General features: G+C 41.4%; 1 long non-coding RNA gene across 1 annotated transcript; it reads left to right on the forward strand.

The window, feature by feature from the left end:
- Nucleotides 1-4,035: 4,035 nt before the first annotated feature.
- LOC310706132 lies at nucleotides 4,036-8,531 on the forward strand. The gene is made up of 3 exons (XR_014525711.1): nucleotides 4,036-4,060; nucleotides 7,569-7,755; nucleotides 8,405-8,531. It is a non-coding gene; the product is annotated as an uncharacterized lncRNA (long non-coding RNA).
- Nucleotides 8,532-9,371: the final 840 nt, after the last annotated feature.

The following is a 9,371-nucleotide window of genomic DNA, read 5'->3' on the forward strand; positions in this document are numbered from 1 at the left end:
CCATTGATAGTAGGGATTGCGAATGCAGACCGCATGTAAGGAGTTTTTGGTGCACAGTTTTGAACCACATGCTTTTATGAGGGTCTTGCATTACTAGAGGCAGTAGACCGGGTGGATTTAGATTAAGGCGAAGCCAATAGTTGAGTGTTCTTTGCCAGGTCTGAGTTTCTACAGATGGGAGGCAGGCCTCGAGTCGTAAAGCTGCGTTTGGGACACAGGAGGGGACACCGAATATCTGCCTTAGGAATTTAGACTGAACAGTTTCAAGACTTGAGCAGTGGTTCCCCGTCCAGATTTGTGCCCCATACAGTAACTGCGCCAGAGGTTTTGCCTGAAAGACTTCAAAGGCTGCTGGAATATATCTGCCCCCCTTCGTGTAAAAGAAGCGCGACAGCATCTTAATACTTTGAGCTGCTTTTTCTTTGGCATATTTTTGATGGACATCCCAGGACCCGGTCGACGGGAAGACGATACCCAGATATTTAAAGGCTTTAACCTGTTCGATTGTCTGGTTATCCATCCTCAAGCTATACTGTCTGCATTTCCTTCCAAAAACCATGATTTTGGTTTTCTGATAGTTTATTACCAGTTGCTCTCTCCTACAGTATGCTGAAAATTCACCTATGAGCCTATTTAAGCCTATTCTTGTTCGAGATAGGAGTATCGCATCATCAGCATACAAAAGCACGGATATTGGTTTGTCAGCCAGTTTGGGGGCATGGAAGTCCGGAGATGACAAACAGTTAACCATATCATTGATGTAAAAGTTGAATAGAACTGGGGCCAGGATGCAACCTTGCTTGACCCCCTTGCTGACAGGAACTGGTCCTATAAGATGGCCATTTAACGAAGTTCTTACATGCAACACCGTGTCTTTATATAAACAGCTGATCAAAAATAATAGTCTTTTATCTATACTTGATGCGCTCAATTTGTCCCAGAGTCTTGCACGTGGAATTGAATCGAAGGCAGCCTTTAGATCGATAAAGGCTGCGTATAGCACCCCACGGGATTTTTTGGCATATTTGTCAATCTATTCAACCGGAATTTCCCGGACATAGCTAGTATTCAGCCCTCGTAAACAGTGTCCAGGTGGAAATCACTTAAATGTCTAGGAAAATCCAGACATTTTTAATTTCATTAAAAATAGCTCAACAACTTTGGGCAAAACTGAAAAAAGCTCAACATGTTTTGTGTCCAGATTTTCACTTTTTGAAATATGGCAAGCCTAAGATAGCTTTCTTCTTTAAGCTTCTGGTACCTGCTTCCCCCATGATGCTTGAAACTGGACTCATGGGGAGTTGCTATCTGTAATATGCTAAGAAGAAAGAGAAGAATCCAGGCCATGGAGGACATATTGTAGGGATGCAGAACATTGGGCTCTCCAGGTTTTGTGAGACTCCTACTTCCAAGATCCCTCATCACTGGACATGCTGGCTGGGGCTGATGGGAAAGTTGCAGTCCAGCAACATTTATAAGGCCACATGTCCCTTCCCCTTAACATGATGGATAATACTTGGGGGAAAGTAGAAAGACTATGGTGGATAATGGGTGCTTCAAGTCGGAGACACTAAGAACCAGGCATTACGCTGGACAAAATATCTATCTTGAATTTGCTCCCCACACCACGAACCTGTTGGGATACTGCCAGGGAGACAAAGTCCATTATGGCCCCAAGCCGTCTGCTGGGTGATCCATCGATCTCCCGTAGGCACGCAGTATCAGCAATTAGTGACATGAGTTTCCTGAAATAGCTTGCCACATTCCAGAGCTCGTGCACACTCTATCAGCAGATAGTTCACAGCGGAAGTCGCACTCAGGAGAGCATTATTTACAAGTTTTATTCAGCGTTGATCAGAACAAAGAAAGACATGACTGCCTGCGTCAGTGTCTCCAGACACAGAGAGAAAACGAAAGCAACAGAAAACATAAACATCCTGTGAACAGGAAATACGCAGACTCTGTGACTCACAGCCTGCTCCCTTTTAAGGTAGAATGGAAATATCCTAACAGAACCTACCAATCCATTAGCAGCTCCTGGCATCCTTCAGCAGCTGCTGGTACCCCAGCATTCTGGAAAGGTGTATTAGTGACACCTGCATTTGGGCTTTGGTTTAATTTGTATCCCAAGCCAGTCTCTTCAAGTAGTACTCGGTGACTGCATCTAGCCCAGGATTGAAGTTCCCCACTGCTGCCCTGGAGCAATGCTACTTTGGCAGACATGTGACAAATCAAAATGGTCATAAGTGCCATCTTTGGAGCCAGGGCACCCACAAATTTTAATTGAAGGTGCTGCCCGCCCCAAACAAGTTCTGTGCAGCAGCGTGCGCACATCGTGTGGCATGCCAACATCACAGGCACATACCACATGGACGTGGCACAGCCCCAGCCCCCCCTCTGTTGTGGGAGCAAGGCAACGTGCCTGAAAATGGAGGATAGCTAGGGTTGTGGAGAAGGGTAAAAAAAGCTGCAACTTTACAGGAAGTTACAAGTTCAGGGTAGCCTCCAAATTGGTAACTTCCTGGTTGGATGGCTGCAATTTGCCTCTGTGCTTGTTCCAAAAGTGCAAAATGCAGTGGGTTGACTGCTTACTGGGATAGACTAATGTCACCATAATACAGTAGTGATGGAATAATTGCACTGGTGGCCAAGGTGCTGATAGTAGTGTACAAAGTTGAATACAAGTAGGGACCAGGATAGCTACAATATTTTCTCATGGTTTATACAACCAGTTGTTCACTGATTTCTGTGGGGATGATTAGGGAGGCAGGAGAGGATATATTATTTAATGATATCCTTCCTAACTTGCGCTAGCAAGTTCCATATTCTAGCAGAGTTCCAAACATCCTCCTTTTTAAATTACACAGTGGTTAGCTTGTTGCTGGCTCGCCTGAGCCTCACTGCTTATGATTCCGGGTAAGATCCCTTCTAATCCCTCTTAAAAAGAATAGACATGAGAATCTGATTAAACTTAATATAAAAGTACAGTGGTACCTCGGATTAAGTACTTAATTCGTTCCGGAGGTCCGTTCTTAACCTGAAACTGTTCTTAACCTGAAACACCACTTTAGCTAATGGGGCCTCCTCCTGCCACCACGCCGCTGGGGCACGATTTCTGTTCTCATCCTGAAGCAAAGTTCTTAGCCTGAAGCACTATTTCTGGGTTAGCGGAGTCTGTAACCTGAAGCGTAAGTAAGCTGAGGTACCACTGTAGTTGAGGTACCACTCTAGATCCCTGAAGGCCGGCTTAGGTTACATAACTATATATCTACATGAACTGTCCCAAAAGGGAATTAGTCCCAAGTGACTGTCACTTCTCCTAACACACAGGAGCACAAATTGGAGAACACACAGAACAGAACATGGAGGCCATGTGCTCCTCTACCAAGAACAGGCCACACCCATTTTGAGTCACATGCAGTGGAAGTCTGTCCCAGCTAAGGAGGAAACAGAAAGTTTTTTCCTGAGTGGTAGAAAACATCCCCTAACATGTCCACTGTAGGAATGTTGTACTTAACTGCTATAAGTTTTACATCCCACAATTTCTGCACCAGAAGACCATCTTATCAGGAGACCCATTCCATACAACATATGAATTAGGCATTTAGTGTGGTGTCCACCTGTCCTTTAAAATTCTTTCCCAATGCATATTAGACAGGTGCTCTCTCTGTCGTCTTTCCTTCACTTACTGAAGACTTTATTCTTTCCACAAGGCTTTTAAGTGGAGATCTTTATCCATCTGTATTTTTAACTGCATTTATATATAGTTTTTAAAAAAGAAATGTTTTATATATGGAATTATATTTTATTCTTTTTTTATAAATGTGTATTTCATTGTTGGGGCATTATGGATAAAGGACAGATAAGAAATCTAATCAATCAATCAATCAATAATACAGTCTGACACAATATATTAACCTTTGTATGTTATAATACAATTAAATATTACTCTTAGGGGAGAGCTTCTTTCCTGCCACTGGTTAATTGGGGACTAACATGGATGCATTTCCCCCCTTAGGAAATATTTCTCCTTGAAAAAAAATGTTTCTTATAAATCAAGGTAGGTGCATTGAAAAACATCCAATAAAAGAAGAAAAAAACAACAAAACATTAATCCACCTAACTATGTCACAGGTCAACCATGAAATATATACGTAAATGAATTTCCCCATCTACAGTTTATGTAATTTAGTCATCCATTCAAATTTAGAGCTCACCGCATTCAGTCTCCATGAAGATAAAAGTATATTAAAAAAGCAAATATAAAATGTCCGCTCTAAAATTAAAAATACATTTAATTAGGTAGTCCTCCAGGTTCGGTTTCTGATTTAAATGTTGTTCTGCTGGTGCAGACAATTATCTTGAACTTTCCTGTTGCCTGATTCAATCCAATTTATTTTCCACTGTGGGTGGTGATGGTAATTGGAGGTTTGATGTGCAAGGTATTGTGTGAGAGATGTGGAGAGGGGGAAAACTGAGTCTGGATGGTCATCAGTACACATATCTGAACGTAACACTGACTCTAATTGGGTTACATATTTTGATATTCATTTTGTCCATAACAAGAACAGCTCATTGATCAGCGTGCTGGTCTACAATCACAATGCCTATCCAGATTGGGGTGGGAGGGGCAACAACTGGAAATGCAAATGAGCCGTAATTATTCTTTTTAAAAAGTATGGATGTTTAAGAAACTCTGTGGACTTTAAATGGATACCCCAAAAGCAAGGGCAAGCAAAATGGAAAACTCTATACAAGTGAACAGTTCAAACTTTGAAAATTAGACAGTCCTAATTTAGAGTCAACCTAGAAGTTTGAAAGCACATCATAGTGCAAGTAGATAAATAGGTAAGGTAAATGGCGTTTCCGTGTGCTGCTCTGGTTTGCCAGAAGCGGCTTAGTCATGCTGGCCACATGACCCGGAAAAACTATCTGTGGACAAACGTTGGCTCCCTTGGCCAGTAAAGCGAGATGAGCACCACAACCCCAGAGTCGTTCACGACTGGACTTAACGGTCAGGGGTCCCTTTACCTTTAATTTAGAGTCAAACTGCACATTACATGCAAACACATGTATCTGTAGGTGGGTGAGTACTTTAGAAAAGAAAATAATTGATTGTGTTGGTTTGGAATGGAAATATGGTAGCTTTTCCCTGTTGTTAACCATAATCATCAGATTATGGTTACATGGTGTTTTCCTACCTCCTTTGTGCAGGAGTTTTCATAGTGCTGTTACCATGAAATTTGCTGTGTATTTTAGCTCTTTGTTTCGGGTTCAGTGTCTTGGTGACTCTCTGGACTACTAAGTGTACCAATGCCCCAGTTCAGTTGTTACTTTGGCACAATGTATAATTCTGGAGTTCACATCCAAAAGACATGGTGACGTCCTCAATTTACAAAGCTTTAATTGGGGATTAGACAAATTCATGGAGCGTAGTCGTGATTGCTATACAGTCGTAATGCTTTTAGGTTCTGAAACGCTATATGACTGAAGGCCAGTTGCTGGATTGCCAACAGTAGGGGGGGGGAGTTTACCCTTCCCAAAAGCACCGGGTGGGCAACTGTGAGAACAGATTGCCGGACAAGAGAGGCCTTTCTGATCCAGCCTGGCCCTTTTTATGTTCTTAGTTGCCCTTGTTTCTTATTTGACCAGGATTTGTCAATCAGTGAACACTTATTTTTCCCAGGATCTGACAGTGTGATCTAACAAAATCCACTTGATTGCCCTAATTTCTCTCATTGCTATTTCCCCATACATTTGTGGCAATTTAGAAGCTGAAAATTGATAGAGGTGGCTACTTTCCCTTTGTATTGTAGGTTTATGCATGACTCCATGTATCCCAACTTATCCAAATTTGTTCAAAATTAGCTTTTTGGCTGAATACATAAACTACGAATAGTATTTCCTTTTTTAAAAAAAGTATTGATTTCTTGCATTGCATCCTTCCATGCCACAGAGCTGTCTTGGAAACCCGCTGAGAAATTTGTTGAAATTCAATCTCTGCTTTTAAAAACCTCCAAGAAGCATATTTGGAAGCTACATAATAGATATCCCTTTCAAGAAGACTCACAATCTTTGAAGAGGAAAAATTGAATGATGTATTATTACTATTCCTACAAGTTCCATTCAGAAGATAGTTTTGATCTGTCTAGTACTTTATATTTCCAGTAAGACGAGCTGAATATATCATAGTTCTGAAGACTCCATGATCAGAAAAAGTAGGTTACTTATATTGAGGATATGCTCGGAATGATATAAAGCCTCAGTTATGTGTCACCAATGATAGCCAAGTATTACAAATCATAATTTACCACAGCAGAGCCTTCCAATAAAATTCTAAGCTGAGACAGGATTTGTCAATGAGAATTAAGTCTCCAGTTATTAATGATTTAAGTAAAATATAAAACTCAGGGCTGACTTCTTCCTGCCCGGGCCCCTTCCCAAAGAGCTTAACGTGAGTCTGTAAGTGATTACACAATGGAAGGCTGCTGACAGAAGGATATGGAAAATTCATTAAGGATACAAATAACTGAAAGGGAAGGGGACAGCCAATGAGGGTACACCTGGACTACAATCTTGCACTCTTCACACATAAGCAGCAGGATGCTGAGATGCTCAGATATAAGCATCTCACAAGCTTGCTTTATGCCAGCTTCTTTTGCATAGATTTGCTTCCTTAGCCATGTCCACACATCAACCTCTATTTGAAGTTCTGATGTCAAGTAAATATATTTTTCTCTCCTTTATATATTTGCAGATGACTGAGTTTAAAAACCAATTTCTCTGCTGCTGGATTATTTGTTTAATGGTTTTGTGGTTTTCAAAGTTCTTTTCCAATTGCCTGCATTGCATTGCATTGCATTGCAATGCATAATGTCATTCTCTAGGAACGCAGGTGGCACTGTGGTCTAAAACACCAAGCCTCTCAGAAGGTCGATCAGAAGGTCGGCGGTTCGAATCCCCACGATGGGGTGAGCTTCCATTGCTCTGTCCCAGCTCCTGCCAACCTTGCAGTTCAAAAGCACACCAGTGCAGTAGATAAATAGGTACCGCTGCAGTGGGAAGGTAAACTGTGTTTCTGTGCACTCTGGTTTCCATCACGGTGTTCCGTTGCGCCAGAAGCTGTTTAGTCATGCTGGCCACATGACCTGGAAAGCTGTCTGTGGACAAACGCTGGCTCCCTTGGCCTGAAAGTGAGATGAGCGCCACAACCCCATAGTCACCTTTGACTGGACTTAGCCGTCCAAGGGTCCTTTACCTTTACCTTTTTAATGTCATTCACCATCCTGGAAAAGCTCAGACAGATGAGTGCATTTTGAACGTTCAGCATAGCCTTCTGGGATACAATGCAGCAAAATAAAATAATGAAAGCTTATTGATAATGTAATTTTGTGAGGTGCCACCAGATAAAGCTCTCAGCTTATAAGGAGATATCTGAAGGCCATATCTCGCCTCTCAGTAATGGTCTCATTCCTACATTAGTTTCTCATAAAACCTATTTTAGCAAGGTCTGACAGTAGATGCCTTGTCTCACTAAGAACATTCGGTTTTTATGAATTTCAACACAGAACCACATACAGATGTACAGACTGGATGAGGAGCAAGATCTGGATCTCAGGATTTGCCCACCATCTCCATTACATATTGCTGCTGCCTCTCCCTAAACATAACTCTTCACCTCTGTTGCTACCTCCAGTTTTCTGTTCTCAGCCATGTAACCGAATTGCTCAGTATGAAAAGGAAGGCTGCCTCCAGGTATGGATGGGGGTACGAGGTGGGCAAGCTGCCTTGGTGCCCCTTCCTGGCAACACCACTTTTTACTAGTTGGTGACAGATTGACCGCCTGCACATAATGATGGTGTATGCAGTACAATGAACAGACCTCCCTGCCCATGTCAGTGGTGTGGTGAGCACAATTGAGATGGCAGCACCAATGTTTACAAGGCAAGCATGCTGTGGGTAGCAGGGGCTGCTGAGAGGGGAGAGCCCCACTTTCAGACTGCACATCTGTACTTTCCAAAGCATGCCAGTCTTATATTTGACATGCACAAATAAGGAGTGTGCCTGGCATAATTCAGATGGCAGTGCCATGAGTTCAAGCATGCAAGAATGCCACATGCTGGCACTGAGCATGATGAATAAAATGGTGGTTTTGTGTCTTGCCCAAAGCCATGATCCAAAGAAATGAGGCTGCAAGAGCTCTATATGTCTCTTGGTTTGGACACAGCTGTTGCCAACTGCCAAGAGAAAAGCCACAGCTTGGCTTTAAAATGGTGGCTTGCCTCTTCACCCATGGAGATTAATACCTTGAAAAAGCTGCATTTCCCCATTAAGTTCATCCATGAAGATGCACGTTGCTAATTTCTATTGCAGCTCATAACCCATTTTCATCACTTTTATATAGGATGGCTGTTATTGAGATTTGGAAGGACAATGGAGAATTTTATTTTTGGGAACCAACTAATCACTGTGAAACATTGCCTGCACAGCTTAGAAAACTCATGAATAAAGATTATTTAATTGAGCATTCACCAATGGTTTATACATTTTGTTTAATGTAGCTCTGTGGTAAAATGCCTGATATAATAACCAATGTAAGGAATAAGTTATACATTTATATTACAGCACAGCACACACATACCAGGGGGCATTAATGTCCCCACCCCATGTTTGTAATGCAAACATAGAATTTGACATAAATCTTCTAACTACAGTACAAAAACTTTTTTTAAAAAATGGACACCTTATGAGACATTTAAAACACATGTCCTAACTCAAGACCTTTAAAAGTATTAAACTTGTGATGGTTATCTTCTCTTCAGACAGCATTCTGTATTTATAGGTGGCAATTTGAAGTAATTAATTGATCATTAAAACCATTGCAGTGGTGACCAGGGGATGCATATTAACACATTATTTAGGATATTAAATTATAGTTGTATTCTTTACAATGGACACATTTATTAGTATGAAATGTTCCCCCAAAGTACCATCCAATAAATATTTCTTTTTTGCCAGTCTTTCGTGTCTGACTGAGTTTTTCCCCCACAAAGTAGCTTATAGAATTACATGGTGAAATGACTCAAACCTAGAAGCTTCAATGAAATATTTTATAAATATGTTTATAAAATCCCATGACATGATCTGCCAGAATGAACAGCTTAGGCTCAGTCAGCTGTTTTCTGTTTCAGCTGGGTTCAGGTCACATTACACCACCAACCCCAGTTATGTCAAAGATCTATTAAGCATCTATTAACAAGACTTTTTACAGAGTGATCCTATGCATCTCCACCCAAATGTTAAGTTCCATAAAGTTCAATGGGATGGCCTTGTTCTCATGTAAGTGTGTATATGATCATCACAGTCTTAAT

Source organism: Podarcis liolepis (genome assembly GCF_965112155.1).
Source record: "Podarcis liolepis genome assembly, chromosome: 4".
Classification (NCBI taxonomy): Eukaryota; Metazoa; Chordata; class Lepidosauria; order Squamata; family Lacertidae; genus Podarcis; species Podarcis liolepis.